This window comes from Xenopus laevis, chromosome 5S (assembly GCF_017654675.1).
Source record: "Xenopus laevis strain J_2021 chromosome 5S, Xenopus_laevis_v10.1, whole genome shotgun sequence".
Taxonomy (NCBI): Eukaryota; Metazoa; Chordata; class Amphibia; order Anura; family Pipidae; genus Xenopus; species Xenopus laevis.
The window spans coordinates 94,852,023-94,872,681 of NC_054380.1; the positions used below are offsets into that span (position 1 = coordinate 94,852,023).

General features: G+C 36.4%; 1 protein-coding gene across 6 annotated transcripts in view; it reads right to left on the reverse strand.

Moving 5' to 3' along the window:
* LOC108718087 (transcription factor Sox-2) overlaps nt 1–20,659 on the reverse strand; it is a 278,551-nt gene that overhangs the window by 187,333 nt on the left and 70,559 nt on the right. For all 6 annotated transcript variants that reach the window (XR_005961616.1, XR_005961612.1, XR_005961610.1 and 3 more), the window contains one exon: nt 7,970–8,039. The gene's annotated coding sequence lies outside the window, so the exon portion shown is untranslated. The remainder of the gene's footprint in view (nt 1–7,969; nt 8,040–20,659) is intronic.

Here is a 20,659-nt window from a genome sequence, read left to right on the forward strand (position 1 = left end):
TGGCTGTGAGCTTTAATATTTTTGCAGTTTTTAATAATCATACCTGTGGCAAATTTACTAAAGGGCAAAGTGACTACGTGAAGTCATTTTGCAAAATTCACCAGCGATGATGATAGCCTAGCGCAACTTCGCACCTTAGCGCTGGCGAAGTTGCACTCTGGCGAAGTGGCGAATATATAACATTGGTCTTTTTCTGAACGTGACCTCCTTTGCCAAAGTTTACTTCGCCAGGTTAGAGCAGGCGAAGTGCAATAGAGTAGATATATTTTTTTAGGGTGCCTTCCCCCCTACATTTGTGGCACCTTAACTATACTGTGGGCACATGTGTAGGGCATTAGAACACCTAAATAACCTTTTATTAAGTTTCCCTGCACTTGTGTAGTGTTCTGTATGCGCTGCTGCAAACACATCCATTGAAATACAAATTTGGTGCTGTATGCAAATTAGCCTTCGCTAGCGCAACTTTGGACCGCTCATCGTAACTTCGCTAGTACAACTTCGGATATGATTGGTAACTTGTGCGGAACTTAGGATCTTCGTGAATTTGCGATGTCCTGACGAATCGACGCCTGGCGAAGTGTGGCAAAGACAACGCTCGCAGATCTACGGAAGTAAATTTGCCCCCTGGTCTGCTAGCATTGCAATACCACTTAAATATATTTATAAAATTGCTGTAATGAATATTTTTATTTTTGGACTTGCATTTTTGATTTATGGCACATTATATTACATGCAAAATCAACTGGAAGGAATTTATTTTTATTATTTCAGTTAACAGCAAGTACCAAGTTCTGTCTAATATAATTTAGTCTATACACTGAATGCATATATTATTCTGATAATATCATTACATTAAACTAAGATTTTGCCTTGATTTTTCATTTTTAATCATTCTCATAAATATACAAACAGATCATTACTAAGGGGGGGGGGGCAGATTCAGCTCAACTAAAAACAGAACTGTGATGAGAAAAGCTTAGAGAGTCTTGTCTAACCAAAATGTACATCTAATTTTTTTTTTAAATTATATTAAGTATAATTTGCACCTATCCACTGTAGACATGGCAAAGGATCTGTAATACTTAAACTTACCTACACAGCAGGTCTTACGCCCAAACTATTGTTTTCATTCTTTTATTAAGGCTTGAAATGAGTCATAAGGCCGAACTTTAATAATTAACTGATAATGGTGTCATCCCTTTTTTCCCTGAGAGCTTTGATGTTATCAGTTATCATTTCTAAGACATTCATTACAGGCATATTATATAGTCTTTTATTTTTCATAATAGTATTTCAAAGATGTGAAAGATAAATCCTCAATTTGCTAGCCTTGAAAAAGAACACACAGTTTATTTTATACTAAACAATGGAAAGAATGAGAAGGGTGGAAGTTATTTTGCACCCTGGCATTCTACTGAGATGGAAATTCCATGTTGAAAAAAATGGTTTGCAACATTTATAGGAAAACTTTACTCCCAAAATGAATACTTTAGCAACAAATAGTTTACATCATATTGGGGCCTTTCTTTTACAAAATCCGAATTTATCTAATTATTTTTATCAAAAAGTTCAACCAAACTATAATCCATGATTGGACCTTATTTAATATTAAAGAATCAAAATTTTATAGGATTGGGGACAAACACAAAGAAATTGAGCGAAAATCCGAATCCTGCGGGTTTTTTTCTGGCTTTCTTCCCCGAATATCTCGATTTTTTTCGCACTTTTGCCAGCACCTCTCCTGTTGACTTATATGCAACCCCGGTAGGTTTGAGATGGCAGATTTTCAGATTCGGTTGTTTTCCATCCTCGAAGTATAATAAATCGAGTTATTTCAGTTTTTTGCCATTTGAGCCAACAAATAACCCCCCAAGTGTCATATTAAAGAATCTTACCAAACTGAAATACATATTCAAATAAATATTGCGGTTTATGATATAGCTCACTGATTAATTAAGGTCCATTGAATAAGCTTCCCTAAACAGGTTGGTCTTTAAGGAGCATTTGAAAATTTGACAGCTTGAGGCAGAGAGTTCCAGAGAAAAGCAGAAGCCTGAGAGAAGTCTTGTAGACGAGAAGTGATGAGGAGAAGTGAGGCAAAGGTGAGAAGCAGAACGAAGGTTGCGTGAAGGAGAGTATTTTGCGATCAGAGATGAGATAAGGTGTGATTGTACAAATAAATGGCACAAAAAATAAAAAAAATACCCATGTTAAAATGAAGGAATGGGAGCTAGAAAAATGGGGTTTCTCTATTTTTGTATTTTATTTATATATTCTTGGCTTGAAAGTGTATACTGAAATATTTTTTGATTTTTAACACAATATATGTTTGTTTGGGAATATGTGTAATATGTACAGTATGTGGTCTGGGGCGGGAAAGGGACATTGTCTCATAAGGTATGGATTTCTTCCTTGTATGCAGAAGACGACAATAAATATGACTATGAATAGATATAGGAAAGGGCTTCATTGTTAAGGGCCTTGAATGTAAGTGTAAGTAGTGTGAATTTGATTCTAGAGGAGATTGGGAGCCAGTGAAGGGACATACATAGTGATGGGCGAATTTATTCGCCATGCGCGAATTCGCGGCGAATTTGCGCGATTCGCGCCGAGCGAATAAATTCGCGAAACGCCCGTGAAAATTCGCGGTAAAAATTCGCCGGCGTCAAAAAAATTTTTTTTCGAAAAAAGTCGCCGGCGCCAAAAACGGGCGCCGGCGTCGGAAAAACGGACGCCAGCGTCAAAAACGGGCACCGGCGTCAAAAACGAGACGCCGGCGCCGTTTCGCGAATTTTTCGCGAAATTCGCTAATTTTTCCGCGAAACGAAACGGCGCAAATTCGCCCATCACTAGACATACATATGGTAGCAGCTGATGTTGAGCAGTGAGATAGATGAATCAGTCTAGCAGCAGCATTTAGAACAGATTGAAGTTGAGAATAGGGATTGGTGAATTTTTTCTCCTTGATTCGAGACTTGTATGTAGTGATGGGCGAATTTATTCGCCAGGCGCGAATTCGTGGCGAATTTGCGCGATTCGCCGCCAGCGAATAAATTTGGGAAACGCCCGCAAAAATTCGGCGTCAAATTGGATGTGTGGTGAAAAGGACAGATGTGAGTCAAGGATAACTCCTAGGCAGCAGTCCTGTGTGGTCGAATGAAATGTGATGCTACTAAAAAAAAGTATATTATTGTGAAAATGGATTATTATTATTATTACATGAAGCAGGGTTTAACATATGAGCTGTTTTATGCAATATATTTTTTATAGAGACCTACATTGTTTAGGGGGTATAGTTTTCTTTTTATTATATGATAAGAATCCGTTATGTTACTTATTTTGGGGAAAAGGGGAAGCCTCAAATGTGGCAGCAGAATATCTCAGTATTACATAAAAGAAATAAAATAGTAGCAGGACACTCAAGTAAAAAGACAAAACAATACTTTTGTTTGATTTACATATAAAAACCCAACACATTTCTACCCCTCAAAAGAGGGCGTCTTCATCATGGGAACTGAAAAAAATGGCTGCATATTTTTCAGTTGCCCTGATGAAGACCCCTATTTTGTGGGCTCAAAATGTGTTGGTTTCTGATGTAATTCTTTTTGTATTTTTTCTACTTGAGTGCCCTGCTATTACTTTATTTCATGACCTTTGGTGACTCCTGCAGTGAGCACCTGATCAGATACCTTTGCTTACAAAATAAGAAACCCTTTAATGTTGCAATTCCCATCTCAAATGTTTCATTTGAAAATACCCCTCTTAAACCTCCACTTGGCACAGTCTAACCCTTAACCATATGCATCTGTTTTAATGGCCTTAACATTATACATTTTAGTGCTAGTAAAGCATGACTAAACTGGAAGTTATTAATAATTGTCTTTACAAAAAAGTAATATAGAAAGGATTACAAAAAAATATAACCATCGTAAGCCAGAGGAACACATGTGCTTCCAAAAAATAAATAAGGGGTTTTTTTCTGCTTAGTTTTGTCATGACCATCTCACCCTTCATTTTGATTTCACAAAACCCATCTGTTCACTTAAATTCCATTCTTTTAGTTCTTTTTAAACTCATATTAATTTTTTGCTTCAATGAATTTATCTTCAAATAGATTTTGACATCTTAAAATGCTTTTACCACTGTTTCTGCAACTGTTCTGCTGGTTTATCCATCCTTCCAAGACAGACAGCTCTGCAGGGCACAAAGAACCATGTTAGTGATAGGGCTGATAATTTTCCTAATGGGAGAATGAACCCATTAGGAATGGCTTCATTCCATTTCATTTGGGTTCATACATTTCAGAAAAATGCCCAGAGCAAAATTAGCAATAGGGATTTTTTTTTTTAACAGGCAAAATGTTGGCTGGTTTCTGTCCATGTTCGGGAAAAATAAATATGTAATAATGATAATTCCAAAAATCTTTTGTTGAGGTTGAGAGAAAAATTTGAATTCTGTAGTATCTCTTTTTGTATAACGATGCTACCGGGTTCTGCCTTCTGAGTTTGTTACTTTACATTAAATAAACACATTTAATATCTCTAGAAATCAGTTGGCTCACATCTAAATTAGATGCATGGGTGCTTATAGTATAAAAAAAGTCACACTGATTAGTGATGGACAAATCAATCCATTTCGCTATAAAAATTGCAATTTTTTGTATTGAAACCTGGTGATAGATTTTATTCCTTTCGTTAAACTGTATGTTTGGTTTAGGATAGATTGATAATTGTCAAACATCATGGCAGGATAAACATCATTCTAATATTCAGAAAACAGCTTAGACATATACTCAGTAACAGAACTATGGAGCGTTGACCCCGTGTGCAGACCGTGCACCCATGCAGCTGGGCCCTCCCACCCGGGCCCTCCCACCCTCCCCCCCACCCCGTTCCGGAAGCATTTTTTTCGCATCCATGCGCTAGCGGGAACTGAGGTGCGGCCCCTGGTACATTTGCACCCCCTGCCCCTCCGGTAGTTTCGCCACTGCATATAATTTATTTTACTTCTACTAGATTGTTATGTAAAAATTTTAATATTCTCTACTACACAGAAGCCCAAAAAATATGATCTACTACAACTGGTTATAACCAATTCCTATGTGCTGCACTGTATGCATAAGCCAACTGACAACTGGCAGAGCTGTCTAAGAAAATCTAGCTTTCCATTAGTAATCATTAAATGGATAATTGATGGCAGTGATGGCAGTTTGTTTGCTTTGGCACAGCAGGCCCCTTGGGTCCAGAGATCATCTCTCGTAAAATATAAGGGTTTAATACAGTTAAAGTAAGACATCAAACAGATGGTGTGGAAGGTTCTGTCAACACTGTTAGTCATTATTGGAAAACACAGATACTTGTCATAATGATAGCTCCTCTGAGACTCCTCTAGGATTTATAATAAGCACTAGGTCTCATCTCAAGAGGAAGAAGCAGTTTGCACAGACTTATGCGAACTAAAGAGATGCCCTGATGCGGTTATTATTGGATAATGCAAGATCAGAAGTGATACTTAATCCAATAAATCAGCAGATCTTCCATAGCAATGTACATACAAGGCATCTAGTCTAAATGCAATTAGCCAAAGGACTTAAAGCAATTATACAAGGTGTATCAACAAAATTAAACACATAAAATACATATTGACAGGTAAACAAGTTTTTCCATGTTGTTAATAATTATGATTCATAATGCAGTAACATTTTCTTACATTTGTATTAGAATTTGGAATTAAATCTACAGCACATCGCTCCTCAACTACCTTAGACTTCAAACAGCCTCTGTACATGTGCCATAGTGACAAGCTCTTACTTTTCAAAATTAATAATAACAATAAAACAAATTAGAAATCTTCATGAAAGTCCCATTAATATCCTGCTTTAGGCATATTAGTATATATTCGATTTTAGTGGTTTTAGCGGTTTTAGAAACCACGACTAACCTCACAAACTCTAAAACCACCATTGAATTTCATTAAAATATCCGAACATAAAAAATGTGAACAATGCTTATAAAAATATGAATACCTTATAATAAATTTTGAATTTCTAGAGCTTTTAAAAATGTAGAAAAACCACAACTTTGTTGATTTGTGGGGGGAAAAATTACAATCTGATTGTTAGTAAATGGGCCCCTCAATGTTCACCATATTTAGCCTACCTTAAATACAATTTCCTAAATTCTAGTCAAAATAAAATGGCATAGAAAAATGCATGTCACTAATTCAATGAGAAGTGCATTAACAACATAGGGAAAACACAATGTTTAGCCGACCATATTTGTGCCATACAGATTTATCAGCATGGAAATCCTTTTTATGCACACAGTTTTAAAAGTGCTTACAACATATATTTTATGTGCACATGTCCAAAAAGAAATGGGAAATTAGAGAATTAGGGAAATTGCACCCCTTAGGGCCCACAGCCATAGCACTTAAACAGAGGCATTACAGTGAAACACAGCTCCTTCTGCTTCATTCTAGGAACACAAAGCGTTGTGCCTCAGGGCACAAAAAGGAAAACTTGATTAGGCAGGACTTGTGTTTTGCATTCGTTTTCTGCACACTGTGCCTTATAGTGGATCTTTATAGTTACATCTTTGAGTGTATACATAACATGGAACCTCTTCAAGGAAATGACCAATAATATAAACACAAAATGGAGAGACTATGCTATTTGCTGTATGAGGGTGATCACATATGCTTTTAGCTCCTGGGAAGATAGTTACAGTAAACTACAGTAGAAAACCTCCATATACTTTTTTGAGGCATGCATCAAACCCAAAGGTGTCTATGGAAGGAAAATATAATTACAAGCACTAGGTGCTGGCCTTAAACAGTAACCTAGAAAAATCCACCTGTGATCATAAGGAGTACAACTTTTCATAAGAAGTAAGGCAGTTGCAATATACGACTTTTACTTTATATTAAATTACAGATTTAAATGAAGAGACATTCTCTTTACAACAATTCATAAAAGCTGTGAAAATATTAGAGCATAAACTACTTTTCTGCATCAGCTGTTGTATATTAAATTGATAATGCATCTAATATCCAGTAGTTGTTCAATCCATGAGCTTCTCTTTGGGTATGCAAGAAATACAGTTTTTTCTATGATTCAAACCATAAAAATGAATGTACAATACTCAATAATAAATTAAAAGTGTCTCATTACACGCCTACTAATGTAAACAAGCTTTCTGTTAAAATTCTGTTGCAAAACACAAGCTTAGAAGATGCCAAGATGAAGTTGAGCTTCATCCAAATCAGGAAGCCATGCTGAATTTCTGGTGAAAGATCTGCCAAAGTATAATTTCTACATTTGATAAGTCACTTGGGGGTGAAACTTGAGAATACTTTACACAATGGTATGGCTTATCAGAATAGAAGCCAACAGCTAACAGAGTCCCCAGATAACTAATTTTTTTCTACTGCATTTTTCAATATTTCCCACCCTGACTGACGTGGTCATGACAAACAAGCAGGTTAACAATTACAAAGCCAAGACCTTTAAAAATATCATTGATTTAATTAACTTTACTATACTGATATGTAACAAAATGTTTATGAAATTAAAATGCTAAATTGATGAATCAAAGTGACAATTTAGTGAGGAATGTTCTCTTACTTTGCATTTCCTAGCTCAGTTTCCCGGACAGGGGCGTAACTACAGAGGAAGCAGACCCTGCGGCTGCAGGGGGCCCAGGAGGTATAGGGGGCCCCACGAGGCTCAAATTCATATACAATTTCAATACATTTTGGTAAAACAGGACAACCTCTGGATATGTTTGGGGACCTAAAATTAATTTGCTGTGGGTCCCAGTAACATCTAGTTACGCCAGGATCCCGGATCTAGAGTTATAATTAAATGCATCACTGACCAGTAAGTATTTTCCCACATTATGCCCTTTTATTTTTACAAAGCTGTGAACTTGTCATAAAGAGAAAAATCTGATCACTAATAAAGTCTTACCTTGGAACCCGTCTTTTGAGGCATTGCCCATGTCTGGCAGAAGGTTTATGCAATAGGGACCCTTCCCAACCTGGAACAAAAATAAACATATGTCATCTTCTCCCATAAGACTATCAATACAGTTGATAAGATTGATAGTAACAAAATAGAGAGTTGCTAATATATTTTCGTCCAAAGCAGTTCAATTGCTTGTTAGGTGTGTAGAATACTGTTCTCTCTGCCACTTGGGGGAGACCTTGGACCACAGAACCTTTTTTTAATTTCCTTTGTCTGCTAAATCAATAAACATTTAAATGCAGTTACATCTCTTTGAGCAGAACAACATTCATATCTTCTGACTACCAAGCATTCTGCAAGTGCTTGGGAATCAGGCATTTGGATATGAAAAGTTTGATGTCTTACTATAAAAATAACATACAGGGTATCCAGCAAAGATATAAAACTAACTCAACTAGTAGATGCACAGTCCAGATCCTTCAGCTGAGGGACAAGATAAACCAGAAATAAGTAAATGACAGGCACACAAATGAGATTGTCCATATCCTAGCAAAATAGAATATATTTTGTCTGCTTAAAGGGAATGTCAACCCAAAAATAAATTCTGCTTGATAAAAGAGAACACAATTCTAAGCAATTTTGCAATATACATTCGTTACAAATTGTTCCTGGTTTTTAAGTTATTTGTATATGTATTGCTATTGAAAGCAGTGTTAGTCTGTCCCTTTCTATTCTCTGCCATGATGCCTCAGACTGTTGATACAATGTAAGACAAGGCAGATGTTGCTTTCAATAGCAATTGTTTTTACAAATAACTTTGAAAAGCACTGAACATTTTTAAATAAATGTAGATGGCAAAGTAGCTTAAAGTTATGTTTTCTTTTATTATGCAATTTTTTATTTTGGTGTTTGATTTACCTTTTAATAAATAACCTTTGTTTTTACAAGTCAGGCTATGAAGTCAGGTTATGGGACCTGTTATCCAGAATACTTAGGACCTGAGGTTTTCCAGATAGCGGATTTTTCCATAATTTGGATATTCACACCTTAAGTCTACTAGAAAATCATGTAAATATTAAATAAACCCAATAGGCTGGTTTTGCTTCCAATAAGGATTAATTATATCTTAGTTTGGATCATGTACAAACTACTGTTTTATTATTACAGAAAAAAAGGAAATGATTTTTTAAAATTTGGTTTATTTGATTATATTGGAGTGATGGCCTTTCCATAATTCGGAGCCAACAGGTTTACGGATAATGGATTCCATACCTGTACTACATGTTTTCTGCTAACAACGTTGCTGCTAGTCCATGGAACAGCAGAGGTTTAACAAAAAATATTTGTACTAACATAGAATAAATGATTTGAGTTTTGCACGCAATAGCATTTATATACATTTCTCTGAACAATACCCCATGAGTTTTCTGTGAGCTTGTAAGAAAGTATAGCCCAAAATGGCTTAAAAAAACTCAATGAATTTGAGGAAAGTTTCTTGAATATGCTTATGAAATTTTTGTAAGCATGTTTTACTCTTATAAACAGATACATATCCCTTCTGTCCAACACACAGCATACAGCTAGCTATACCCATAAATGATCCAATCTTTGCCTAATTTAGTTACTTGTGTGCTGGCCAAATTAGGCTGATCAGTTTCTTGGCCTGAGCCAACGACTGTGTCATAACGAGGGCCTATGCAGGCCCATTAGGAGAGGGCTGCATCAGTATGCCAATATGGTCCTCTCCTTAAAGGCATTTTAATAAACGGGCAAAAGGGGTATTTGCTCAGGGCCCACAATTAGACATTTGTTTGGTATAACTTGACGCATCCCTCGGAAATTATAGACCTCTCATTTTTTCACCAGGAAGAGCTACAAGATATCCATTTCAATGATTTGTTTTTTAATTATACATCTTTCTTGTGGTTTATCCACTCCCATGACTGTTGGGCCTGAGCAACCTAAAGTTTATTTCAGAAGGCATTTCTTAATTGCCTATCTTGTTATATTTATTTTGCCTGCTTTAGAGTAGTGGGCACAGTGATACTTTAAAGGGGCCCTGCTTTGCCCAGTGGGATTTTCAAACCTGACCGATAGCTATCTGGATAGAAATCTTACTGGCTGCTTTGGATTACTGCACCTGGGCAAATGTTGCACCTGTTACATGTATATGTACTAGTGATGGGCGAATTTATTCGCCAGGCGCGAATTTGCGCGATTCGCCGCCAGCGAATATTTGCCCGAAAAAATTCACCGGCGTCAAAAAATGTTTCCGCCAAAACGGGCGCCGGCGTCAAAAACGGGCGCCGGCGACAAAAACGGGCGCCGTTCCGTGAATTTTTCGCCGTTTTGCGAATTTCGCAGGAAATTCACGAATTTTCTGGCGAAGCGAAACGGCGCAAATTTGCCCATCACTAATATGTACGTGTAAATAATATATGTATGATGGTATATCATACAAATGTCAAAAATATGACTAAACCCATCTACTTTAAGATCACATATAACGTGTTGATTTATTTATCATATACAAAATATGAATAAGTATCATGTTGCAACACATCAAAGCAACTGGCTGGGGAAAAAAAATGTTGTGTAGACCATTTCTCTCATTTAATGTCTTGCTGGGAAGCTTTGAACACCTGCACTATTACATTCCTTTATTGCATTGCTTTTAATAAGAAAAATTAACAAAGTAAAATTTGTTGACAGTGTGCACAGTCTCCTCAGCAGGCGATCTGCCTCTCTGCTGTCACAGTTCTCACGTTCATTTCTGCAGGTGCTAAATACATGCTGACAGCAACATATGTTACTAATCTTAACCCATTTACTGCCTGATGGGCCTACTTCCAACAAAGGCCTCCTTTGGTTAGGCATGGCACTAGAAAACATAGAAATAGTACAGGACTAAAATATATACAGTATATATATATATATATATATATATATATATATATATATATATATATATATATATATATATATATATATATATATATATATATATACACACACACACACACACACACACACACACACACACACACACACACACACACATACAGGTAAAACAATCCAAAAAAACTAAGGTGCAAACTGGAAACCTTTGAAAAATTCTAAAACTCTCATAACTTTCATTCAACATGTGTTAACAAAGTTCAAGATTTCAGTCTGTTCCTTTCTTTTGAGAAAGGTCTTAGGAAAAGACTAAAACACTGACCTTTTTTCACATATTGAATAAAGGTCATGAGGTTTTAGAATTTTTCAAAGGTTCCCAGAGTACACCTTAATTTTTGTATGAAGCAATAATGGGTAGCAGCTGGGTCACGCATTTTTTATAAATGGGGTGCTGAACTTTTTTGATTATATTATATATACAGGTATATGTATAAATAGTTTCTTGTTGGGTACCAAAGAAGATTTGCCCTAGTTGTCACAATATTCCTAAGTGTTTTGTTTATGCACAATTTGTAGGTAGAAATCAATGCTGCCTTATAGCTGCCAATGTATGGATGTCACAGGATGATTCTAATATAAACTCAGGTCACAGGATGGAATCATTCTCTACAACAGACCTAATACTGAATTATTGAATGTCTGTGTAAACAGAGCTGTAGGTAATACAGACAGGGCCAGATTTACATAGTAGGCACCCTTAGGCCAACTGCTGCATGTCACCCATGCCCCCTCTCCATCACTTGTGCACATATTTCTTTCATATTTCCTTCATTCTGGAGCACTGGGGTTTGGCGAGAATAATCAAATCTTCTGCTTGTCCCTAGTGCTTTTGGAACCAATGTGGCTGATGGCATGCTGTCCTTAAAATCCTGCTGCCCTAGGCCTGTGTTCTAATCCGGGCCTGAGTACAACACTGTGATATTGTGTTCCCAAGGCTAGGAACACTGGGGTATCTATATAAAGACATAAAACTATGCCTCATTATTACTAAAGCACACAGAGCAAGCTTATTAGGAGTAAAGTGGTTACAACAGACTCTGTGCAAAGTGTCATCAATGACTTTAGCAGTGTTTTTGAAGGTGGGCTTGGCAAATTTAAGGGCTCACCAATATTATTCCTGATGGCTCCCAAAATTGTCCCAATATGCATGAAGCCACGACCTGTACCATTTGCTCTCCACCCAAAAAAAAAATGCCGAAATAGATTGCTCCCAACTTCAACAGTTCAACCATGTTTTGTTCTAAGTAAAGTTTATTCTACTACCAACTGCTGTGAACCTCATCTGTGCAAATCGTTTGAATCATAAATTGGGGGAATGCATAAGAGCCATGGGAGACTTGGGGACAGAGTGGAAAAATCAGGTCACTCTAGAAAAAATCAGGGACGGGTTGACCGCTCTGCCACCCCCGACAACTGCGATAACACAACCTACAAACCATCAACATGACTAGAGTGGAGGAATGCTGATACAATCTTGGTCCTCCTGCCTGCCCTGGTAAGTCCTCCTCTGATACTACACCCAAATACCTTGCCCTAAAACACCCTTGACCAATCAAATCCTGACATGCTGTTGGGGAAGAGGACTGCCATTCTGGCTCGGTCATGCTACTCTTGGAACATTAGAAGCGCACCCAGGATCTAAAAGATTAGACCTTCCGTGAGTAATGCACAAAAGAGACGCACAACTTTAAATATTTGAATTTCACATCAGATACGGATCCGACGAATAAAGCCTGAAAGACACGAGTGCTGCGCCCGAAGGAAGCAATTGCTCGGGTGTCCCCACCGTTACACCCCCACTGAACCACCAGGTAACATTCTCACAGTGTTGTTCAAAGTTTGCTGGTTAAGTAGGACTGAGAAACATGACCCTTAATTCTCAAACTAACATAAATTTTAAAAAAAATCTATAAAAAAATTTACCTGATTTGCAGGTTGAGACCATGTAATTGACAATATTACATTCTTCTATATTACACATATTAATTCTCTGGTGGCACACTTTGTATTTGTCAATTATATTGGGAGAAAAAAACCGACATTATAAGAATGAAAGAAATTACACTGGTGAAAAATATCTTTTTATATGGGCAGTTATTTGAGTGACAAACACTGGAGTTAGACATAAAGTAATAATACATTACACAGATGTTTGAAGGATTGAGTAATAGGTAGTATATGGCTCACTACAGTTATAATAACACAGAAGAACAGATGGGAAACAAATTGCAAATACTCTTTAAAAACTAGTAAGGAGAATAATGTTATAGCTGAGCTGTATTATTTTGGAAAAGAATATATTAGCTGCACCGTTAAAGGAGCTAAAAGAGCAAAGAGAAAGGTGCTGACATTTATCAGACAGATAGCTACTTTATAAAAATGACAGGAGACATAAGGGTTAAATATGGATGTAAGTAGAATGGCTAATCCCTCGTGTCTCAAGGTTTAACATCTATGTGCTCCTTAAGTCCCAGTTCTGTCCATAATCAATTTTTCCCTTGTGAGAACTTTAATTGCCTCTAATGATAGCTTCCCACCAATACACCCTTGAACTTAAAAGGTCTGTACAGCTTTTCCCTTTATTCAATCAAATCATCTCTACAATTGCCCTTCTTTAGATAGATAATACCTTTTAAGCCCTGTATTTTTAATACAAAAAATAAGAGGTAGCAGGCAAATTCTAAAGGAAGTGTTAACATTTGAGAGGAAAGTGATGGCTACCATTATCCTAAACAATGTTTGAATATTACAGAAAGCACAGTGTTTTAAAGGTAGAAGCTAATCCTGCACCTTCAGATCCAGAATAAAACTCAAGACTGTAAGTAATTTTCTCTAGGGTCCGTGGCATTCCCATAATACAGACCAAAAAATTTAAAATAATAAATTGTGTGCGGCTATTTTGTAAGTCTAAAATTGTTCTGCCATATATATTTCTAAGTTCAGTTATATTTTTATAGCTACTGAAAGTTTGATAAAATGTTACATTTGCCAGTTGGGGTAAAGAGGACCATAAGAAACAGATGCAAAGCATGTACTTATAATGTGCATGGCTAATTTGACCTGTTCATATTTTGTACCAAAACTCAGAGGTGGAATGAAAAATGAAAGGGATTTACCCACAGTCATTTGGTGTTTGGTGCTTTCTGGCATGTACCATATAACTCAGATACTCAGCAATGGTTCAGAGCCATAGAGATTACCAATAAGCACAAAAACCTCTGAATTAATATTTAAGGATTTATAGCCATGAGTGCAGGGTACTTACATTCCAGTGCAGCACATTCCACAATAACTAGTCTCATTTAGGTCTCATTTAGGTCTCATTTAGCCATATGGCTTTGTGCCTGTACAAGTGGAGATAAGCCAAATGGGTTCTGAATATAAAGGTATATGTGGCTGATCCCTTAGGATCACGAGGAAATGCAAGGTTGCAGCATGCATGCTTTGGATACCTACAGCAATGGGAAGTCACGGGTGCAGTACATATAAAGCCATTACTGTTTTTATTCAGTGTCTCATTTCCTTGAATCTCTTCCAATAATTCTCAGTTATATCCTTCAAGAACCATTAATGACACAAGTTGTACATATTTCCCTTGTTGAATTAAATGTATATTACCATGAGTAGTAGTGATGGGCGATTCACAGCCAGCAAATAAATTCACGAAAGGGGCGCAAAAATAATTTTTTTTTCGAAAAACGGACGCCGGCGTCAAAAACGAGACGCCGTAGCCGTTTCGCAAATTTCGCGCGAAATTCGCAAATTTTTCGGCGAAGCGACGCAAATTCGCCCATCACTAATGAGTAGCACTAGTGAATTAAAGTAGCTGCACCATTATTATATGCATTGTTATCACTGTATATTCTTCATCTGCTTGCTTATGTTTGAAGAAGGAATGACTTCAAGGCATGCCTTTTCTCTTTTTATTATAGTTTATATATAGCTAAATGGTTAAAAGTTGTGTAAGACTTGATGCAGAAATGGGAATCAAAGAAGTGGGAATGATAAGGATGTGATGCCTGGATCAGGAGATTAGAAAGAGAAGAAGACAAGAGCTTGACCTATACAGATGACTTCCCTCTGAACAGAGCAACCTATATGAGAAGAACTTGTGACAGAAGCAAGCTTAATGACGCAGCCCATTAGAAGGATTGTCGTTTGACTTAAAGCTGGCCATAGACGCAAAGATCTGATCGTTAGAAATCAACGAATTTCATAAAATTTTCGGACCGTGTGTGGAGAGTCCCAACATTTTTCATCCAGCAGAGATCAGTCGTTTGGTCAATTGGCAGGTAATATCTCGATTTGATATCGATTTTCAGAGGGAGACTGTCACTAGCTTTGGTCGGACATAATTTTCGTACGATTGCTGTCAGAGGTAGTACATCGGCTGATCTGTTCTTTTCTACTTAATTTGATCGGAATGGTTAGTGGCAGGTCGGGAGATGGGGAAGTCCGATCGTACGTTGATTCGTGCGATCGTATCTTTGCGTCTGTGGCCAACTTTAGTCATAAAAAAATCATCACAGAAAAAGATATGTTAGTTTGCCCCATTAAATGAAGACTAGGAAGGTCTGATAATTATGAGCATGCCATTGCATTGCAAGGTGAAAACAGAGTGCAATGATTGTACACACACACACACTGGGCAAGAGCTTACTTTGATCTGTTGTAATAAGGTTTTCTTTTTTAACACTAAGAATAGTGTCAAATGGGTGACAAACAAAAAGCAATGTCCTTCAGTATAGACACACTGTGAGGCTGGATAAAGTGTTTTCCACCATGAGTAAATGAGTCACGAATGAGTTCTTACTCCAGCCCATTTTAGTTGGCTGCTTATACGTGTATTGGCAAGCATTTGCTTAGCTGTGTGATCATTTGACACTTTCTAGTCACTGGAAAGCTGCAGGGGGCTACACACAAAAGCATACGGTACATCTCACTAGCAGCTACACTTTTTGTTATGCCAGGTCTCTCGCATTGCTACTGCACATGTTTTGGACCATAATTTCATGACAATTAAGTTCAGAAAAAGTACTTCACAAACCATTTCACACCAGAATAAATAGATACTGCTTTAACTAAAGCATTCAATGGCTCTATTAAGATTCTTAATGCCACACAAACTTTATGATTCTAAAATATTTATAGAAATATATATAAAATATAATTTGTTGTGATGTTTAGCAGCCACTTTTGACAGTAGAAGAAAAATTGTAAATTTTATAGTTTGCACCAGTGCAGTGTATGTAATAAAGCTTATTACTGAAAAAGTTGCTCCAAAAGATTATGACTCCATCAAGCACTTCTTAAAAGTGTGCAATGCTCAATTAAAATTTACAAGGCAATAACAGTCTAACAAATATTACATTAAGAATAGTGATGGGCGAATTTGGGGTGTTTCGCTTCGCCAAAAAATGGCGCAAAACGGAGAAAAATTCTCAAAACAGCGCCGACCTCTTGTTTTTGACGCCGGCATCCGATTTTGACGCCGGCGTCCATTTTTGGATGAATTTTCGCAGCGGTTTTGCAAATTTATTCGCCCGCGGCGAATCGCGGGAATTAGCCGCAAATTCACGCCTGGCGAATTAATTCGCCCATCACTAATTATGAAATGTGAATTTTTATTCTTATTTGTGCAAATGGGTTTTCTCTTTGTTACTCATTATATTCACCCTTGGTTTTTTTACTCAAATGTTCACCTTATTTATAGTTTTCTATTGATTTTATAGTATAATATCACATATATATGTCTATTTATATGTATGGTTATAAATCTGTTTATATCTGCTTTAGAATGCCATATAATGGGTACTGGGAGCCAAATGTAGAAAATTTTGCTAAATTGTGCTAAATTTTTCACCTTATTATATAATACCAAAATGGCATTCTGCAAATACACTGGGGTTTGGTTACTGTTTATAGTCTTCCTGTGCTATGCATTAAAATACAGCTAATTGGATTCGCAATCCTAAACAATACTAAAGCAAGTGCCCACCAAAGCTAATGTATCGACTAAAGTGCTGGATAAGTAAGAACATGAATGTGTGTGACAACCAACCATGCTACCACCATTATCTAATATAGCAAAATCTTTCATGATTTAGAAAATATATTCCAGTATTATAAATTAGGTACCTTTATGAGCAGTTTATCTGCAATATTTAGGCAGAAGAAGGAAGTGTTTTCCTTTCTCGTTTCCTTTCTCGTTATATATATATATATAAAAATAAAGACAGCCCTCCCTTTTTGAAAGGGAGTCTTTGCTTGACAAACTGGTGATGTATTATATTGTACAGTTATAGAATGTGTACTGTCTTCTGGGAGCTGACAAATAGTTATTCCTTCAGTTAAGTCATATTCATATGTTACTTATTAGCCCACTCTACACCTTCTAAACCAAAGTAATACAAAGTTCTATACTTCTGTAACATTTTCTTAACTAGTGTCTAAATTATCCTTCTAAACACAACCAGTAGCATTTGTCAAAGTAGTAGGTTATAGTAGAGAATTCGTCTTAAAGCATGGATACACACTAGCATTCTTATGAGATAACCCCATTATTCTTCCTACTGTACAACCAAATCAATCAAATATTCCTTTGATAATGAATTTGGGATTCTGAATAATTTTGAGCATTTTATTTCCTCTGGGAGCAATGGGTTTGTATGTTCTCCCTGTTTCTGGGTGGGTTTCTTACAGGTTCTCTGGATTGCAGTATCAGCAAAATGGAAGAGAGTTGCACAACACCATTATTGTTGCAGGTGGGGAGCTTCCCCTTTTATTTTTCACCACTAGTAAATCAACGTTTTGGGGGGGTTTTCAGGGGGGGTTTCACTTCACCCACCCTTCATCAGGATGATCTCTGTATTGCACCCACACTGCAAAATCATACAGGCAGGTAAAATGATTCCTGATAAAATTGGCCCTTTTGTGTGAATGTGACAGTGAGTTCTACAGAATACAGGACTGATAATAATGAGGCATATCCAGTATAGCTCTGTGTAAGCCTGTTAGTACTATTTAAATACCAGGAAATACAAGAAAGTAGTATGTAGGCTACATATACAATAACAGAATAACAATCTTTACATTTTTGGCAAGTTACCACTATTTATTATCATTATTTAGCTAAAAAGGCAAAAAAACAGACAAATTAACCTTTGGCAAGTCACAATTCTTTTTCAACAGGATTTAACAGAACTGAAAAAAAAGTCAAATTAAGCAACACCACAAATGTTTTAGTTAAAAAAGATAGATTTCTGATGTTTACCAGATGCCATTCTCTCCCCACACTTGTCTTCCATGTCCACTATCGATGCAGTTGTTTTCTACAAGGACTTTCTCTCTTCAGTTTCAGTAAGTAACTACCATCTGAAATACTTTAGATTTTCTGTATTTGGGTATCTAGTAATCTTTTGTCTTTCTCTAATCATTTGTCTATCTATATGAATTCTTCTGTGAATTAAAATAGTATACAAGAAGTGCTACCAAAACAAAACATATACATAATTACATACATAGTTATTTAAACATCAATTCCTAGTGCAAAGTCCACAGAAAAAAAAGATCTTGTGCAGGTTGACCATTAACTTGACTGAATGGCCGAAAAGAACGATTGTAACATAAAAACCTCATTTTATACACAGCTAAAACCCTGTCCGTTAACAATGGGGGTGAACTCCAGATTTCAAGAACTTCACAGATTTATAAAAAGGGCTTGTTTAGTGTTATACAAAACATTTGCCTTTATACTTGTTGAAGAACACATTCACTTTGATACATGACGATGACGATTGATTCTGGCACAAAAAACACAGGCTACTTAAGTGCACAGAGATCTCTGCTGTTTTTTTGTCCTGTACAATGAAATTGCTTCTTCAAAAGTCAAAAACATGAAACAAAGCAGCATTAGCATTCCTTCTGGTTCCAGTTACCCAGCATGGATGAAACAGTTTAAACATACAAGGAAAGTACTCTTATTATATAAGAAACTATTAACCTACAATATCTATACATCTAATCTAGAGTAATATGCTTTAATGTCACGCAAAAAAAGGATTTATAAAATGAATTCAGTTTGCAATAGAACCATCTCACCAAGGGGTTGTGTATCAAAGTCTTCTGGCTGGAAAAGTAAAGGAAGAAAAGCCGCGTCAAGTTTGTAAAGTTTAGCAAAGGCTACAGTCTCAGAGGATAAAAAAGTAGTTCTGCTTTTAATAAATACAGACCAGTGATGTCATCTTTATGTCCCAGCTGTTTGCCAGATGGCTACCAAGAGGCTGGTGAGTTATATGCACAAGTATGTAACGGTTTATTGAATATCCCACATGCTAAAAGAAAAAATATATCTCTCAAAAGAATGGGGACTCTTTCTGTAGAAGCTGCAGATCCATTGGTAATCACTATAGCAGTACATGGAATTCAATTAACCAGAATACCAGTGATCATTCTAGACTCACCAATAACTTTTTTCCCCATAATTCTCTCTAAAAATGTTTCAATCTGAAGGACAGACAATTGAATAGTTTCTCATACCATTATTTAAGCTATAAAATAACACTGTACCGATGCAAACAGAGAACTATACACTATTCTCTACCTATTTTGGTCTCTGTGTCAATTGCAATTCAAAACACCTCTGAATGAAACTCAAGAAGCCTTTTCACAGTTACCTCTATGCAGCTATATGGAATATATTGATGATAAATTATTACAGGCATGAGATCCATTATCCAGAAACTACCGTATATAGAAAGTTTAGAATTACAGAAAGTACATCTCCCATGGACTCAAAAAACTCATTCCTTTTTCTCTTTACTAATAAATCAGTACCTTGTACTTGATTCCAGCTAAGATATAATGAATGCATATTGGAGGCAAAGCAATCCTATTGGGTTTAAGTAATGTTTAAATGACTTTTTATCAGACTTAAGGCCTGGAAACCCATTATCCAGACAACCCCAGGTCCCGAGCATTCTGTATACCTGTATATAATATACCTGTTATAAACAATAGATCATATTTTCTTTTCAAAAACCCAGTTTTATATAGTGTAGACTCACCAATGCAGTACCAAGGGGCATTTTGTGCCTCTGCAAGAGCACTTAAGAACAATTTAAGCTAAACAATGAGGTTTATATACAATGAGGGTTATGATTCAATCATTTACACTGCAGCTGTCTAATTTACAGTATTTCTACAAACACAGGTATTGTTAAAATCTTCATGACACATCTCATATAATTTGAGACATCTATGCTCTGGATAATGGATATCCTGCGTGGTGGATACTTTCCCTCGTTCTTATTACAATGCAGAGTAAAAAACAATTTTATAAATAATTTTCTGGTTTTCAACATGTAACTATCATTATTAATCTTTTTATTTATTTAACACCGACATTGTATACAGTGCAGAGATAGTTTATCTTCTGCTACTGCCCCAGTGGAGCACCCAATCTAAACCCCGGCTTCCCCTTCTGCCCAGCCAGCTCCAAAACTGCCATTGACTTTATTAAAAATTCAGATTAAATAAAAGTAGAAATGAAAAAAAAATTGCTGAATGATCCAAAAAAACCTAATACCCTGCTAATCTATAAAAATGTGAGTTTTCATATTTGATTTGTTTAAAAATGCTCCAATTAGGGATGTAGCAAACTGCCGATTTGGCAAAAAATGCGAACGTTCGCGAACAGTTCGCGAACTTCGAACACCCGCTAAAATCGTTCGATTG